We start from the raw sequence: 17,955 nt of genomic DNA, 5'->3' as shown, positions 1-17,955 counted from the left end.
CATAATTATTGATGATACATGAAACGATAGGATCTAAAGTGCTATCATAGTTATCATCGGATGGTAGTTTGGAGAGAAATGATTCTCTTATTGTATCTTCCGAAAAAGTCTTTTCACTCGCAGCTTAATGCTTTTATTAGAGCTTTAATGCTCAGAAAAGGAAGATGGAACGAACGGAAGAAGAAAAGGATGTAATGGTTGAGTGACGCATCGTAGACTCGCTTTCTATTATGAAGCACTTCGCCTAATCTCCGCTTAATATCGTCGTCAGACAAGATGACTATGGACTTCCCTTTGTCGTTCTCGCGTCTTCCTTCTCGTAAGTGCTCCCTTGCTGCGTCCACGACGGTTTGTCGTGTCGGTAGAATACGTTCGTCCCTTCGACCTCCCTCCTCATTAATTACGCTTCCCTACCACCTACGAAATAAACGCATTCCTCTCATTAATTTCGTCCAAGGCGATTAATCTCCCCCGCCACTATTTTCACCTACTCCGCACTTTTATTTTAACGATTAAATTGTTTATCCTCAGTGTTTCCCAATGATTTTGCTACGTAAAAAATAATCTTTTCTTTCTCGTTACAATCAATTTTATAATGTTATATTTTTTTAATGTTATATTTTTTTCTAATCGTATCGTCGAAAGACAAAGATTAGTTTAAATCAGTTGTAACAACAATGAGATTTAGGGTAAAAAATTTCATAACGATTCTATGGATATATTTATCTTGAAAACGACAGTATGAGGAATGTGTGTAAATTAGAAAGATTAAGAAAACAAAAACAAAAAAAAAAAAAAATAAGAAAGAAAAAAGAAACGAATTTTAAAAAACTTTAAAGATTTCAAAACAAATAGAGAATTTGAGAAACACTGAATTAAAGGGCGTCGAGAAAGAGACAGTGAAGTAGGTGGATAAAGAAAAAAGGACGATTCTTAGAAGCGATGGAAGGGAAATAAATGGATATGTTTCTTTTGGACAGCACGGACGCCCGTTAGCAACGTGAGAATTCGGTTTCCAACCTTCCATTTGCCTACGGTGAAAATTGCACGAGGACACTCGATCGTAATGTCTCCATCGCTCTTGAGATCTTAATGCATACTCTCAATGCGTTCACTCCGCCTTTCAGAATTATGTTTCAACGCGGCACGTAATGCTTTCACGAGCATAATATCTGCCGCATTTCACAGGTATAATCGTATCTACGCTAGAACATTATTCCGATAGGACACATCGATGTTCATGATGTTCGAATTGTAATGTACCGAATCACTTTTGAATCTATTAAGATCAAAAATAGATAAGTATTTTCAATATTCGAAGAAAATTCGAAGGATATTCGAAGAAAATTCTTCAAATTCGAAGAAACAAAAATAAGCTCGATATCTCAAATGCATAATCATATTGAATATTACAATTTTTATTTAATTTAATAAGAACATTTATATTAGAAAAATCAATAAATGTAATTTCGGATACGTTAATATCGGCTATAGTAAATATCGATCTTCCTTTTCCCTCAAGTTCTCTCATCGTAGAAGTTATTCGGTTTCAAAGTCGTGAATATTTGCATCTGAGTCTGACAGTATCGCATATATCTTGAGGGAAAAATCGTCGAAATAAATAACAATAACGCTTCTCTATCCAGGCTTTTTCCTTTCTAACTATCGAGACTTGAGCCGAGAAGGGGCGTATAGTAAAGTTTAAGAAGTTTTCTCGTGCCAAAGAAATTGGTGGCAACTCTTACGTTATGTATACTTGTACACATAAGGTGAAATATAGACGTCGAGAAACGCGTGGGAACGTGCCGAAGTAAGAGAGAAAGAAAAAGGGATGCAAAATGAGAGAAGGAGAATTTGCGAATCGGTTATAGACGAGCGTAAGGGGACTGTCGGTCGCAGCCATAACCTGGTGACTGAGTGACTTCCTGAAAAAGAAAGGCCTTCTTTCTTTCTTCCATACCTTTCTCTTCTTTCGACGAATAAACCAGCGTAGTGTGTCGTGCCAGGCAGGAAAGGTACGGCGCACCCCGTATTTGTCACTCGGTGCTAAGGGGTTGTCGGCTTGTCGCCACATAATTCTCTCAGCACCCCATACCGCACTCTCATACCTTAACTTATCCTTCTGACCCTCTCTGGCACGTCCTCTTCAAGTTCTACTTTCTCTCCCTCTCTCCCTCCCTCCCTCCCTCCCTCTCTCTCTCTCTCTCTCTCTCTCTCTCTCTCTTTCTCACTTTCAACTAGAATTTATATACCGGTTTGGAATATTTCGTAAGACATAATTTGTATCGTTTTATATCTCTGATAGATAATATAAATCGTATAATCGCAATCAATTGACAATTATTTGTTTGAAAATTTTTATTGACGTTGTATTTTAATGATACACGATTCGTAACGTGGTCGCAAAAATTTTGTGAAAAATATCTTTTCCTTCAAATGGAAAAGATTTTCGATTCGTTTCGCTTTCAGTTCACTGATTGAACAGACTCAAGGTTACAATTTTATGAAAAATCGAAAAGGAAATCGGTTAGAGATTCTCTCGTGAATGTAGAGATCTTCGGAAAATCGCAACTGAGAAATTCGATAGTAGAAGCTTTAAAGTAGACTTGAAATTTTCATTTTGTCCCGTCATATCCTATTCCTATCTTCGATCGATTCATCGAAATGCATGGATAACGATTTTTCAATTTCATTTAGAACAGGACATATATCTATTACTTGTTTTATATCTTTTACTTTATAAATGTTTATAAAAAAGTCGATGCTCTCTTTCTCTCTTTGAAAGGAAAGTATATTTATGAAAATACGGTCCCTTCAAGAATACGCCGATTATGTTTGAAGATCTTTGGGATCTTTGAAGTTGATGTTCTATCCAAAAGTTTCAGCTTATCTCTGTAAGCTATCGTCTTTTAACTCTTATACCCATTTCCAACTTGAATTCTCTTAAACTTTTTTACCGTATTATCTATATATAAAATTGTAAGGAACTAAAGGTAAGTATAGTAGTTTCAATTCGGATAGACCTGAAATATTATTTCTTTCGAGAGCGTTGAATTTTAAATGGGATCACATAAATTAGAAATAATATACCTAGAATATAAATATATGAAATTTGTAGGATATTATTTATTTTATCATTTGTCAAAATGACATCTTTTATAAATCTTTTTTAAATTTTTGATTAGATACATTCCGCCATGAGAACCAACATAGGGTAGTAAAATATTTTCTTATAAATCATTAAAAAGATATAAATGTTCTCTCGAGTCAGTCATTCGGACTTGTGGATTCGATTAGGAAAAGCGTAAGAGTGAGATAAAATGAGGTCGATAAAAGAAGAAAACGAATGAGAAAACGGAAGTAGAAGCTAAAGATCGAAGTTAGAGAGAAGGAAGAATGTGCTATAAAAAAGCAAGGATAAGATGAGAAAAAGAAATAGAAAGAAAAAGAGAGAGATAAAGATGGTTAAGGGTGGAAAGGCGTGTATAGGTATAGGGAGGTCAGAGCCAAGATACCTTGAGATTACGAGAGATGAAAGTTTCATAAAACACACTGCTCACGACTCGTTCGTGGACTTTCAGCAGTCGGTCGTGGCTCACGAGGAATTTAAAAGTGGAGGGTGAGCAAGGATACGTACATAGGCAAGCGTGCGGATATTAAAGGAGTTCAGAGGAAGGAGTGGCAGGTGGTATAAGGTCAGACGTATCATCCTTTCTCTCTCTCTCTCTCTCTATCTCTTTCATTTAACTATTGACCTTTTTACATTTTAAAGATAAAGAACAATTTTCTATTATAATTTAATGATAAGAAGTAAACATTTTTATATATTTAAGTTTTCTTAAATAATGTATACTCTAATTCTTTTAGTTTTTGTATAAGATCATATATATATATATATATATATATATATATATATATATTTAATAAAACTTTGAGTGTGTTAACGGTTAAGATGCGGCCAGTATCGAAGCGAAGAAAAGTGGTAAGTTGATTTTCCAGTATTGGGTGTATCCACTAGAACTCGGCACCTCTGAGTCCGATGGAAATCGTTATGTCGATTTATATTTCAGTGGTAGGGAAGCAAAAGGAAGACGAGATACAGCTTCAAGTATGTATGTTCCCATCGATCTCAAGAGACCTTCGTACACTTGGAAACGCTCGCGTCTTCTTGCGGAATTCTCTACTGACGTCCTCGACCGATCGTAGATTTACCGAAGCGTGGACAGGATGATTTCACCGATTGATCTACATCTTTTTCGAATCGAAAATCTTATCTATCTATCTCCTTTCGAATGGTAGATTCCATGAGAGATTCACGGAATATTGTGTCTTTTGCGTACATAGCAAATGTATCTGGTATAGGATCTTTTTCGATTATAATAGAACGAACTGATTTGACTATATCGGTAGGATTGATTTTTGGATGAATACAATTTTTATAACGTTGATTAAAATCTTTATTGTTACATCGTATCGTAATATTCGCGCGATTGATAAAGTAATCTTTTAATTTTATTAGAAAGCAAGATTCTAAAGAAAAAATGTTTAATTAATTAAAAGTTAATTAAACAATCAAAGGACTTTCGATAATTATTAAAGGATTGATAGAGCTCGTATCGTCGATGATATCGATCAATTCTTCTTTTCTGAAAATAAATAAAAAAAATTATTCGTTAAAGAGATACTACCTGTAGAATAAATAATATGAGAAATTTGATGAAAGCTCGTAGAAAATCTATAATCGTAAAAATCTAAAATCTTGAATCGCATTCATTATTCGAGTGAGCTTACGAACACGCAGATCGAAGTTTAAGAACTAGCGAAATACTTCTTGTCTCATCCGATAGAAAATTCTCCGTGTAACTGAACCTCTCGAAGATTCTTTAAATAAATAAAGAAGAGTATACTTGGTAAGTATTTCGCGCGTCTTTTAAATCTTTCCACTTCGCTCGAGTGTATTCATGAATATTTCGAGAATTCTGAGGTGCGAGCCATGTTACGAACGGACAGACCTTTAGAGTCGACTACTTTTTACTTTGCTTTAATCTATCGATCGATACGTCACATTCACGGACTGTAAAACTTTTTCCGATTGGCCGACTAATCGAAGTCGCCCGTTGGCGACGATATCTGAAAGCCCGAGATATTACTGATTTTCTTTCTAGATACGACCGTATCGTTTTCTTTTTATCTTACGCTCACCGAATAATACGATATAATATCTGAATAACGGGAGAACTGGAAAGAGAGATTGTCTTTCCTTTTAGATATTTCTAACGTAAATTTACACTATAGATTATCTTTCAGCCATCATTCGCGAATCGAATCGGAATTTCTTTTTAAGAAATACAGATTTTTATATAAATTTTTCGCATCAATGATCTATATAATAATTTAGAAAAATAATAAGTAAACAAAAAGTATCATAATCAAATTTTTGAAATTAAATAAAAGAACTAATGGTAAATTATAATATTTCAGATGAGATTATTAATTATCAAGTAACATCGATTGCTCGACATAATCTCTTATGTCATTCTGGAAGACTCTTCAAGATACTCGATCTTCGCTGATATCGAGGGTAAGAAATGTCACAAGATGAATATACAAGAAAGGGATTCCGACGCAATGATGGTTCTTTTTTTGTTCAGGAATGATGGATGTTCATCTTAATTAATAAGAGAAGACCTATTTTGTTGTCATCTTGTAATACTAACGACGAAGCTTACGAATATCTTTCTAACGCTTTGATATTATTCATGGTAATTAATAAAATCAACAAAAAAATTGATACTAATTTTTTGTAAATTTATATCAGGTTCGAATTTACTGAGTAGTTTTACGCGATATATATCCATTAATATATATATATATATATATATGTATGTATATTTTTCTCCTTTCTGGCAAACATCGAAGAAGAAAGGAAAAACAGGAACAAAGAGAAAATAAAAAGAAGAGTTACCATAACGATAGAAAACGCGAAGTCGGCGGACGGAATGATGTATGCCGCAAACGAGGTTTCTTTTTCCACGATGGAAAAAAGTAGTGCAGAGTATCGGAAGGAGGCGTTCGAGTGGAAGTTCTTTCTACAAATAGACGACGACGTCAGTGTGATCTTTCTTTTGTCATTGGTCTCGTAGTTTCATATCGTGACGAATGCGCCCACCAAAGGACATAATTTTTTTCATTGCGCACCAATAATCACGAACTGCCACTAATCCAACCGACGTCGATTCATTATTTTCTCTTTCGGTATCATTTTCATGCTCAAAAAGAGCATGAGAAACGTGCTTTCTTTTTTCGAGGAACAGAGAAGAGAATCTCATATCTCTCAGGTTCCTTTCGATTTCCATTTTTACGCTATGATTACGTCGTTGAATAGATCAGCGATCTTAATGATTTACGTTGCTTTATTTATCTTCCGAGTAATGGGGAGAAAAGGTGAAAGCCTCATTTTTCTTATTCCATAGGACTGTATTACGAGGGGACGATAAGTATGTTATTAATAAATAATCGATATCATTTTTCATTCCGATAATTTAATCATTCAGAAAGTCAAGATCAAATTTATTGGCGGAAAATTGTACTCTGATAATTCTCAAGTAAAAGATGATAAAACATTTTGGTCATTTAAAGCGAATTTCAGAAGCCGGAAGACGGTGGAACGGCACGCGATAACCGGAAGTAGACGATAAAATGAGCCGCGAACTAGTACAGGGCTAATATTCTCTGGGCATAGATTAAATCGCTTTGGAAGAGAGAAAGAAAAGAAAGATAGAGTATGAGTAAAACGAAAAGAAGAATCTCGAGAAGGTGGCTCTCCTCGACCGGTAAGATACACGGAAGAAGAGTTTGCGGTCTTGAGAAGAGAGCCTAAAGACGAGTCGAAGAAGTTGCTTGAAGAAGGACGTGTCGAGAGTGAGTCGAAAAGAGAGAAAGAGGAACCGCTATATTATCTCTCTCTCCTTTCCTCTTCGCTACTCGCTACTTTGCATTTCGTTGTTATTCAGAAATAGTCGCAAACCGTAGCGTACCTACGTCTACGTTCTCTTCTTCCATCAAACCCCACTCTTCGTACCCGTACCATCTCTTTCCAACGGTTTCCTCATCCCTCCTCACCGGTACCGTTCTCTCACCCAACGAGATGTTTTATTAATGAAAATGAAGGAGCTTCTTATATCTTCCAGCACCCATCTTCGCTCCTTCCATCTCTGTCCTTTCCTCATCGCTTCTTTTCAACGTTGTTCTTTCTTTCGCCCACCACTGTTTCCATTTTCCCTGACATTCTCACTAACCATGCTCTCTCTCTCTCTCTCTCTCTCTCTCTTTCTCATTCTCTTACTCTTTTTCTCTACTTCGTTCTTTGTATCCGTCCTGCAACGGCTACCCTACTGCCATCTTCCCTCTATATACCCCCTCGTCGCTACCAGCCTTGCCTAGGGGTGGTAATATTACTTTTCGTATACCGGACCGACCCCCGGGGAATGCGACAACGAGCTCTGTGCGAAATTAATTCAGGCTCCTCTCCCGTATCATGCATGCCTCGGTAGGTCGACTTTCAGAATTCGCGGAAAAGGACCGAAAAGTCCTTGATATCAAAATAGAAGTAATAATCTCGCACTGAGCGTTATCCATCCTTTCTCCCTCCTCTCTCTAACATTTTGGTCAACGTTTACGGCACTTTGATCTCCGAACTTCGTTAATCCGTCCAGATAAAACTTTTTAACCGAGCACAGCTAATTTCGTTTCATTTCGATTGGTCACGATCTCTCTCTCTCTCTCTCTCTCTCTCTCTCTCTCTTTCTCTCTCTTTCTTTCTCTTTATCTATCTATCTATCTATCTATCTTTCTCTTTTGTGAATCAGAAATCTGATGCGTTCGAGATGGTACTAGCATGGTACGAGCATCAGGGGAATAGAACGATGGTTTTGTGCTGTTCTGATCTCGATAGACTTACTCATCCCTTGATATCATTTTTTAACGAGATGTTGAATTTCCCGATCATTCTTTCAGCCTTACATATTTTTTCTTTCTTTCTTTTTTTTTCCTTTTTTTTATCTTTTTTTCCTTTTTTTTTTTTTTTTGGTCAATACTATCTCCATCGAAAAAAAAAACTATCTTTAATTCAATTTTTCATTTACAATGCGACAGTCTTATTTTCTTTGTTTCACGTGGTGTCACTTTGAATGATCGTAAATCTGTAAAATTTGTTTACGTTTAAAACGTTCTCTCTTTTCATGATAAATAAATGATTTATTTTCTATCGTTATCTTATATCCCCCTTACAATTATTTTAAATGAAATTTTGAAAATCGTTCAATTAATAATACTAGTTGAGATAGAGATATAGACGTACAATTAAAGATTCGAATAAATGGTTGAAAATAATATATATGTATGTGTGTGCGTCACCTATCCGTAATTAACAAGGATAAATATATATATATATATATATATATATATATATATATATATATATCGCAAGCACGTTCAACGATACTATCGAGGTAGAGCCGTCATTAATTCCAACGACATCGTCGACGAGTTTTCCAAAAAGCCTTGTTTTAGTTATGACGCAAAAGCTCGTAGCTCGTCGGTGGTATCGAGCTTAGCTAGGTTGAATATCGGGGCCGACGCGTTTGCGGTCTACTAGAATATTCATTTATACGGAATATACGCAACAATATATTATTCTAACGGAAAAGCGAAACATGGGGTCCATTGAGACATCGTTGCAGATACAAATGGGTCGACGTCGCGACGAAGAAAATTTCTCTTTACCCTTTTTCATCTCTTTCTTACTCCCTTTGGGAGCTGACTCTTCTTAGGATCCTGGCAACAATATGTTCTATTTTTTTTTTTTTTCTTTTTTTTTTTATCTTGTCTTATGTGATATAACACGCGAATGAAAAGAAAACGAAACGAACGTTAAGAAAAGAATCTAAAAACAGAACGAAACATTTTCGATGTTAAAAACGTTAAAATCGCGATAAATGAACAAGCACGAATAAATAGTAACGATTCAAGAAATATCATAACTTAGAAAAACTTATCTGAACCTATAGGGAATATTAGACCGCATTAAATTTTAAATAGGTTATGAAATAATACCACACGCCAAAATAAAAAAATAGTGATTAATTTGTAAGAGACTTTCAGAAAGTCAGTTCTTGTAGACTATTCTTGTTGGTTCGCGACAATATTGAAATAATGATTGTCTTTAAAATAACATACAGTGACTTCAGTTCACCATGTTTTAAAAAATTTTATATTATAAATATTTGAAACGCGGCACTTTTAGAAAGAAACATATTCAATCGTACGAGGAAAAAAATTTGAGAAATATTAAAGACAAATATTAAAGAGACAAAGTCGTTAATCCATTGTATTAATCATAATATATTCAGTAAATATCAAGTACGGTTCGTATGCCATCGAAACTTTTATTTTATATATTTTTATCGACGATTTTATTCTACTATCGAAAGTTGAAATAAATTATAATCTGCTGTTTGATTAGAAAAAATTTGGCGTAAGCTCTTTCGAGTAATGTATTATAAAATGAAGAAATAAGAAAATAGAAAAGTAACATATGAACTTATAGCTTTTCTTGTTACGTCAATAAATGATAATTTGTCACATCGTAAAATGACTGAATCAAATCATCAAGCAGGAAGACATCGAGGATATAATTGAAGTGGCATGATAATGAACGTCGTGTTTATCGGATCCGTTTTTCGTGAATGAAAAGGTTTCGTGTAGCGAAATAACGCGTGCGCCGGGTAGCAGTAATTACATTGGTCGAAGAGCAAACGCACAGACCGCAATGTTTTGCAGAGAGTTAATTACGGAAACAGAGTCTATTATCCTGGCACAATGTCAACTCATAGTAGTAGCGTCTGCTGACTGCACGGTTAATACCTAAATTTAATTTCCACCGCAGTGGCTTCAATTTTCGAATACCACCCACCATACAACTTCATCCCTTCGTGATATACGAAATTTTATTGATCATAAACATCAATTGTCTTACACGTTATCCACGATTTTCTATGATCCATTTCCGTCGTATGATAATCTTCGCCAACAATATCGCATAAATCATGCAAAAGAATTAGAATTTAAATGCTTTATATTATTATATCTAGTCCGTAGTTCTGCAACGTCAATTAAAATTTTACGAGTCAAATAATTTCTTCTCTTTTACAGTTAAATAATATAACAAATGAAAAGCCTTAACTCGGTATATTAAGCCATAATCTCAATTCTTGAAATCATAAAAGAATTTCATAGGAAATAAATGAATCTACTTCTCGGATGAAAAGGCAAAATGTAAAAAGACAGAAATGTTTTCTCACTCAGTACTTTCCTTTCTGTTTCTTCTTAAGCAATAAGAACTTGTACGAGTTTGTCGAAATGTCTTCTGGCATACCTAAATCCAGGCATCCTTGTCCTTTTCCTTGTCGTCGTCGTCGTCGTCGTCATTATCATTATTATCCTTATATCTTTTCATCTTGACGTGTTGTTTCACGGCAGGTTCAAATAATTTCGCATGATGCGTCATGCACTGAAAGACGAACAAGTTCGTGGAAACTTCAAATGGAGAACCTCCTAACATTGTATTTGTTCTTTGGTACAAGAAATGGACGACGAGAAAAATAGAAAGTTTAAGAAAAAAATGAAGAAAAAACAGAAATAGAGAGAGAGAGAGAGAGAGAGAGACCTGAGAGAATATAAGAGAATAGGAAAGACAAGAATGAGATCACAGAGATGTGTAAATGAGTGAGAAAGATAAAGGAGAAAGAGAGAGAGAGAGAGAGAGAGAGAGAGAGAGAGAGAGAGAGAGAGAGAGAGATGGAAGGTGGACTTTGGATGGGTGGATGGTTCCATCTACTCGTCGTGTACATCCACCCCTTTCGTTCCACCTCTGGCGTTCTCCATCTGCCATCGTTCTAGCGAGTTGAGCGAGGCAACTGCTTATGGCGTCATAAGCAAACTCGCGAAACGTCCGCCACTACCTACATCGTAGTCGTCGTTGTCGGAGTCGTTGTCGTTGTTGTCGTCGAGCGTGTGAGAATGTCTGCGAGAAGAGCTTCTCCGAGGCAGCAACAGCAGCTTCAGAGTTGGATGGTAACATCCTTCACTCGTACTACAGACGGCCGCGCACTCGTCCAGCCGTGCACAGCCGGATGAAGACCTTTAACGTGTCTCAGGCTCGACGCCTTCAACGAATTTTCCCGGCTCGTGTGCGCTCGCTCGTGCGTGAAAAGCGCGTTCGTTTCTCTCCGACTTCTCCTCTCCCTCTCTCCCTCTCTGTTTGTGTGTGTGTATATATTTATCTCTCTCTCTCTCTCTCTTCCTCTCTTCCTCTCTCCCTCTCTCTCTCTCTGCCTTTCCCTCTTCCTCTTTTCCTACAATTCATATATACCTACGTTTATTCCTGTAAGCTCACTAGGCAGCACGCGGCAAAACTGTCTGCTGCAAGTCATATGATTTTAAGGCAAGAATCTCGCGAGGCAACACAACCACGAAAGATGACGGTGAATTTTACTCGAGTGCATGCTCCCGGCTACGAAACTTTCTACCACTCTCTCTCGCGCGCACGCGTGAGAGAAAGAGAGAGAGAGAGAGAGATTACGGGAATGCGATTCTTGAAGAACATGAAACGTGCTCTCCGTATTTTCTATGAATTTAAAAAGTTTAAGTTAATGGGTAAAACTTTTTTCTACTTTGTAGGAATGCTCTCAAAGAGATATATTTTTACATGATTTTTATACAAAATTTTGCATAATTTTTCTTCTATATTTCGAAGAACTTAATGAAGTCCAAATATTTAAAACATTTTCCGGTATTCCTACGATTCATTCCAATGATTTGGTTTTGAATTAATTAAATGGTATTAAGCGTATCGTCGCATTGTAAAGAGAGATACGTACTATATCTTTCTTGGAAAATTTGCAGACAAGGATTGCGAAGACGTTCTTACAAAAGAACAGATATCTTCGCGCAATAGGTGATGTGACGTACAGTCGTTCAAAAAATTTCTTTTCTTACCATATCGAAAGTTTAGAATTTTAATATCAAAACTAATAGATAAACAATAGATATTCAATTATTTTACTTATTCGTTGTTCAAACAAAAAAATTCCCTGATGTTCGTTCAATTAATTAAAGTAACATTTTATTGAATTTACAGTATTATTCGTTAAATGTAATAATATTATTGCATTAGCAATAAAGACAATAATTCAGTAAACAGGAAAGATTTAAAAAGTGATTTTTCTTGTAATTTACAAAATGTTTCTCGCGAAGGACGAAGACCATTTAACATAATTCGTAACAGTGACTGTACACCGAAAGTTCCATGGCGCAAGTTCTGGCTTCGCGCGAGGGGCGAGAGCATATTGCACAGCTGCAAAGTACCGCATTTTCCAAATCCCACGGGTCGAAAGCCGCAAAATTCCCTCTGACGAAGCGGCGAAGAAGAATGTGCGGCTGTACCGGTAGCTCGTTTTGAATTTTTCAAAGTGGCCGATAAATACGTGCGAAAATCTCGAGATTATGAGAAAAATGTTACAAATATAAGAATGAATATTGCAGATATGCATGCAAGTAACGTATATCCGGAAAAGATATGTCGTTTCCCATATATTTCGCATTTACCGAAACAAGTTAGTCGCGGTGAAAAGAGAGAAAGAGAGACAGAGACAGAGAGAGAGAGAGAGAGAGAGAGAGAGAGAGAGAGGGAGAGAGAGAGAGAGAAAACACTCTAATATAATATAATTACATAATAATTTTATTTAAGAATGATTAATTTAAGGGGCAGTAGATTTTCACTCTAATAAGTAAAGAAATTTCTTTTACTTTTAAAAAAATTTTCACCCATATTTGCTTCTCTAAAGGGAAAGCTTTCCGAGTAATATTTCGAATTATTAAAGACATGAGACAGTTATCATTAGTGCCTTCCTCTAATTTGAAATTTTTTCTTCAATTAAATCTTATTTCCTTTTTTTTCTTTCTTTTTTTTTTTTTTTTTTTTTTTTTTTAATTTCATGACTTTTTAACGGTTTGATCGTAATAATAGGGATTGAAGGATTAAAATGCAATAAGCGATGGCAAATATTATTATCAGACGTTATTATTATTGATGCTTGCTAAATGAATGAATGAAATAATGTCGGATAAAAAAAAGTAAAGAATAGATAAGCAATTTTTTAAAAACGACAGGATTGAAAGGGATAGTAGTAAATATAATAATGCGGGATCAAAGAGGGAAAGCATCGCGAATCGATAGAGGCGAAATCGCGTGAGCGAGGGTGCAATGCGGCAATGGCTCGAACCCTCCCGACTTTTCTCGAGTCCTTTCGCGTCCTCTTGCTTGCCTCTATCCTCTTATTCGCGTCACACGCGGACTCAACGATTCGTCTTACGTGACGCTAAATCTTTTTCTCCTTCCCTTCTCACTTACTTTCCTTTTACACGTTTCTTTATTTTAGATGTTTTCTACAAACTTTTTTCTTTTACTCGTTTCTACTTTTCTTTTAAAACTCATCAAAGATAAGAGAGGAGAAACGTTTTAACGAAGCACACGAATTATAGTTGGTTCTATTTGCGATTAAAAGATTTAAAAGAAATTGTTAAGAAAAAATTTTTTTAAATTGCAAGAATCAAATTTCGTTTAACTGCCAGTTGATTTTAAATAAAAAAACACCTTACAAGATATTCAAATATTTAAATGGAAAACGAAGAGAAATTGCTGACGTTATTGGATACGAATTATTTAAACCGTGTGAATCGCTTGACTAGAAAATTATGTTTTCCTTCTTGCTCATCAATATGTCATAAACTCAATGGAAATTTCATGTTCCAAGAGAAATACACGAAATGCAGGAATATTGTAATGAGATTGTAATTGAAATCTCTCGATCGTTGATAGAAATTAGCGCATGTATTTAAATGCTGAAACTATATAACTATGACTAGGATTTGTATAAATCACTAAGTTTAACATGGCTACTTAATAAGTACGGTTCTAGTATCGATATGGTGATAACTTTCATAATTTATAAATGACGTTTGTATCATATTAATAAAAACGATATCAATGTTATTACGATTTTACACCGTGTAAAATAAAGATCACGTCAATTTTTTTAAAATATTCTTACTGAATGAAGCAAGTTTTATTTTAAGTATTTTTCACAATTTCAATTCGCTTTTTAATTTATACCGATTTGAATTTTCTATAAGAGAAATTTAATTTTATTCCGATGAAACATTCTATGCAAATACAAATTACATAAATCTTCGAAAATGCTAGAGGAATTCCTTCGGGATAACGAAGGATTGTTCTTGACGTCATGTCCGAAGGGGAGGTGATCGTAGAGCGGATGCTTCGTCGCAGGTCCGTCATTTGTGGGCGCCATTGAAACTTGGGATCGTAAAGTCGAACGGTCGAACTTGGTGTCGACCATGGGGTCTAAACTGTAAGCACCAGCAACGTTTTGGGATCAACTTCAGTGCTGTATAAAATAGCGTAATGCCCCGGGCACGTCGATCGAAATCAGGTGCAGCCAATTTGGCTAAAATCCAAAAGCCGTGACATGTAAATCCAGTTTGGATGCATCAAACGTTGTCAGTAGCATTTTGGAGATCGAACGACATACAAATTCGACATGAGCGTACCATGATAGTTAAATTTCACTTCATTTTTGTCTATGTAATATAAGAGAAAATGTATGATTCAATTCATGGATTTTGCACTGACTGTCACCTGTGAACAATACTCGATTTTACAGAATCCATTTGGAATATTCATGACGCATACCAGGATGAAAAGTTCACAAAATCAGGAAAGACAAGTTCAATTTTTCGCTTTTACTGGACTTTATAGAATATAGAAGTATGTTGAACGTAATGGAGTATATCCGAATCGGTATGATTTCCAAGAAATTTTATTAAAAGAGGAAAAAGTCAGAGGAAAAGGAAACAGAAAAAGGGATTTTGTTCTTCAATATATTTACCTATTGAAGCAGAGGAAAGAGCGTATTCTTGGCTGACAGAAATTAATAAATCACGATGGATAGACGATAATTGGATTCATATTGGAAGTATCGAGAAAGGAACGGAACGATTTATGTCGAAATATAATTTATTTATTTTTATTTTCTTCATCGTACTTTTTACCAATGCGACCAGTGATATCGAGTTTTTATCGAGATTAATTGATGTTAGTCGATATTTGAGTGCCTACTATTTTATTCGACTATACGACGAAAAATCTGTTAGTTAGGAAGTCTCTGAAAAAAAGTTACATACAACTCGGTACATTGAATGAACATATCGCTCACTTCAGTCAATATTCAAAACTATCCTCTTTTTGAAGTAGTAGAATTCTTTTTAATGGTTAGCTTTTGGTAGAGTACAGCATTCCGGTTTTAATATGTAGGTATATATCTATATAAGCACGATGTATGTATATCGTATGTACATCAAGTACATATCAAACATAAAACGTATTTGTGGGATATATATATATATATAAAATACAAAATAATCCATAACAGAGATCGAGTTTATTTAATCCACTAATAAAATAATCTTTCAATTCGTTTGTTTGTAACAATTTTGACATTGTAAAAAAGAATAGAGCAAAATGAATTTTCTGCTAAAATTTGTAACATTTCTTCAAAGTTTCGATAAAAATTATTCTACTTGTTATTATTATATCTCGTGTCTTTTTATTTCGTTGTAGTGTTACACTTGAATCACGCTAGTGATGTGATAAACGTTGTTAGAAAATTTGTTAGAAAGGAAAAGGATTGTGAATCATCTCAAATGGACCGCAAGGAGGACGTACAATGCACGTACGAATGTTTTTCGAGTGGACTTTGAATGGCTTCGACCCTCATCTCGAAGAAACGACTCGCACGGATGCACGACAATTTCGCTAAAATTTGCACCAGTAAGTGGACGCGGTTAGGCTGGACGCGTTAGAGGTCTTTCTACTCTTCTGTACCTCTTTCTCTCTCTTTCTCTCTTTCACCCCTATTTCCATTTCCTCTTTTCTACTTGTTACATCGGCCACTTTATTTTATTGCCGGGCACTCTTCTTACTACGTAACAAGAGAAGCCCGATATAGCTTCCTTTGTCCCTTCAGTGCACGCAAATGAAGGCGGTGCGAACGATTAGTACAGTGCTCTTGAAATGGTTATTATTCTTTACCGCACACCATTTCTCTTCACTCGAGAATTTCAAATATAGTAGTCCGTCTGTAAGTGCACTTTATTCGTCGGTTATTTAAAGAGCGATTTTTCGATATTTTCTTTTTCATTTATTATTCTCATTGTCATTATATGAATTCAAATATAATTATTGTAACAAAGTATAATAAAAATATCTCTCGTTAAATACATCAACTTGAATAAGCAAAATAATAGATAATCAAAAATAAATTGAATCGGATGCATTTTAATGTTCGTTTCGTTTACGGGAAGCAGTTAAATACCTAATTAAAATTCGCATCGTATCGCTAATTATTAATTAAATTTCTCGATTCACATTCAATACAGAAAATAGGATTCATTTGAGACGTTAACGTTACGATTAGATCGTATGATATCAAGGCAGATGCCCAAAATAGTCGGTATCTTCTCTGTGGATTTTGAAAATTATATCGGCATGAGATCATGATGGCTTTCGAGTGGCTAATAACAATAACAAGTTTGGCGATGCTTCCGGACTATGAGGAAGGTAGTTTGCGTTGTTGCTGGTTCACAGATAAGCCAGATTTATGCTCAAAACGGAGTTCTCCAGATTACGATCGATATCCCGATATTCGCAATTATTGCACCACAACGTGGGGATTCATGAAAAAGTAAAATACGGCTTGCACCGTTTTATTCTCGCCCATCCCACTCTTCCTACATTTCTCTCTCTCTCTCTCTCTCTCTTTCTTTTTTCTATCTTTATATCTTGTTTTTGTCGTTCTTTTTTATTTTATCGTTGCGAACTATCGGCCAACTTTATAATATGAAAGCTCATCTGTAAACGGAAGATGTATTTTTCTTTTAATTATATTCAGAGAAAAATTATCTTATATGTATAATTATTGAAAAAGTAATATCGTACATTATCAAAGTTAATTAATATAAAAGTTCAAAGATTTGATTTTTATGTCGTTTCATGCCGTAGTTTTTAATGAAATTATTTTTAGTAGATAAATTGCTTAAATACAATTTATATGGCATATTTAATAAAAATCGATTTTACAGTATTGTAAATGCTTATATTATTATCCACAATGTATTCTATATATCTCAGATATTTTCGTTTATATTCTATTTTATCGAAATGAATAGGTCAACGTCGTATCACATCGTTTCGGTCGGTTTATATCGAGCTTCATAGCAAAGTAAAATCAACGATAAGGGTTATTGGAATATTTTTATTAATCGCTCTCATTTACCTTCGCAAATATTAGCTGAAAACGAGAATTGGATAGCATAAAATGCGTAGTGATGTTTTTCAAATTCATCGAGAAATTCGCCTCTGAGCGATAATTTTGAAATTCTCGAAAACGCTTGATTCGCCAGACATTCGTCATTGCATTGCAAATTTAATGTCAATAATTCTCTCTGTGTTTTAGAGTAAGTACACACGTGAGTCGGAGAATGAACTGAATTTATATAGGTACACGATAATGGAGTATAGTACTTACACGCTGACGATCATTGTAAAGTTATAACGCAAACGTTATCGCCCAGCATACAGGCTCATTCGTTATTCTGAACTGATCCTGTCACATGGTGGGTGTGACGTTCGCCGATAGGAGTATCTTCATTCTCTGAATAACTTTAGCGGATAAGTAGGGTTTACGTGAAAATCCCCTTGCGTTTGCGTATAACTATACTAAAACCCCGAATTCTCGACGTTTTCATTAAATCATGTTA

At 35.1% G+C, this 17,955-nt stretch overlaps 1 long non-coding RNA gene across 1 annotated transcript; it reads right to left on the bottom strand.

Moving 5' to 3' along the window:
* Positions 1 to 4,456: 4,456 nt before the first annotated feature.
* Positions 4,457 to 11,279, bottom strand: LOC124425500. The gene is made up of 3 exons (XR_006942522.1): positions 11,026 to 11,279; positions 10,436 to 10,570; positions 4,457 to 4,646 (listed from the first exon to the last, which is right to left on the bottom strand). It is a non-coding gene; the product is annotated as an uncharacterized LOC124425500 (long non-coding RNA).
* Positions 11,280 to 17,955: the final 6,676 nt, after the last annotated feature.

This window comes from Vespa crabro, chromosome 7 (assembly GCF_910589235.1).
Source record: "Vespa crabro chromosome 7, iyVesCrab1.2, whole genome shotgun sequence".
Taxonomy (NCBI): Eukaryota; Metazoa; Arthropoda; class Insecta; order Hymenoptera; family Vespidae; genus Vespa; species Vespa crabro.
Note: the sequence above shows the minus strand (reverse complement) of the source record. Positions and strands in the feature narration are given on the sequence as shown.